This window comes from Pipistrellus kuhlii, unplaced genomic scaffold (genome assembly GCF_014108245.1).
Source record: "Pipistrellus kuhlii isolate mPipKuh1 unplaced genomic scaffold, mPipKuh1.p scaffold_m20_p_10, whole genome shotgun sequence".
In the NCBI taxonomy this organism is placed as follows: domain Eukaryota; kingdom Metazoa; phylum Chordata; class Mammalia; order Chiroptera; family Vespertilionidae; genus Pipistrellus; species Pipistrellus kuhlii.
The window spans coordinates 13,598,640-13,599,754 of NW_023425405.1; the positions used below are offsets into that span (position 1 = coordinate 13,598,640).

General features: G+C 42.3%; 1 pseudogene; it reads left to right on the forward strand.

Moving 5' to 3' along the window:
- The first annotated feature begins 403 nt into the window (after window positions 1-403).
- Window positions 404-553, forward strand: LOC118714652 (annotated as a pseudogene).
- The last annotated feature ends 562 nt before the right edge of the window (window positions 554-1,115 follow it).

Here is a 1,115-nt window from a genome sequence, read left to right on the forward strand (position 1 = left end):
TCACCATAAGTACAATGTTTGATAAAGTGTTTGAGGGCTGTTAAGGAGATCCCTTCTAGTTCTAGTTTGATAAGATTTTTAAAGTCCTTAAGGCTTTTTTAATCAAAAGATTTTTCTGTCTCTATTGAGTTGATTATGTAGTTTTCTATCTTTTCCTCTTAATGCACTTTATGATGTTAGGATAGATATTCTAGTTTGAACTTTCCTCGCCTTTGTGAGATAAATCTTACATGGTCGTGATGTATTATGGTTTTAAACAGTATTTGATTCAGTTTGTTAAAATTTTATTTAACATTTTTATATCTGTTGTTCATGAATGAGGTTAGCCTAAAAAGTCTCCTTACATTGTTCCCATTTGATTTTAGAATCAAACTTTTGGAAGCCTCATAAGTTGATGACTTTTATCGCTTCTCGGCCTTTTGGCTAAGATCAAGTGTATTTCTTTGAATAAGATTGAAATTATTTCTTTCTTTAGGGTTTGGTAGAATATGCTTATAAAAAAATCTGGCCCAGGGATTCACCCACCCCCTCTAATGAGTTAGAACCAATGATTTAACTACTTCAACTATTATTGTATATTCTATTTTTATTGGGTCAGTTTTTATAAATTTTATTAGAAAACTAGAGGCCTGATGCACAGATTTGTGCACTGGTGGGGTCCCTTGGCCTGGCCTGCAGGGATCAGTGGACCTCCCCATCACCATAGACCAGCCTTACCCACCAGCTCATCAGGCTCCAGCCTGATCATCGGGTTCCAGCCTGCTGTCCGTGTTGATCCTGCACAGCATGAAGTAGTGTGCAAAGTGGCGGGCAGCCAGGGAGGAGCTGGAGCCGGAGCTCGGCACCGTGCTGTTCCCACTCACACCCCGCTGCCACTGGGGTGTGCAGGGGTAGTGTCTGGGAGAGGCCCAGCATCTGGTGTCTTTTTGTCAGCTGAGCAGCACTTCCTGACCACCAGGAGGCAGCTCCTGTGTTGAGCATCTGACCCCTGGTGGTCACTGAACATCATAGTGACCGGTTGTTCTAATCATCCCACCGTAATGGTCGCTTAGACTTTTATTATATAGACTAGAGGCCTGGTGCATGAATTCATGTACCAGTGGGGTCCCTTGGCC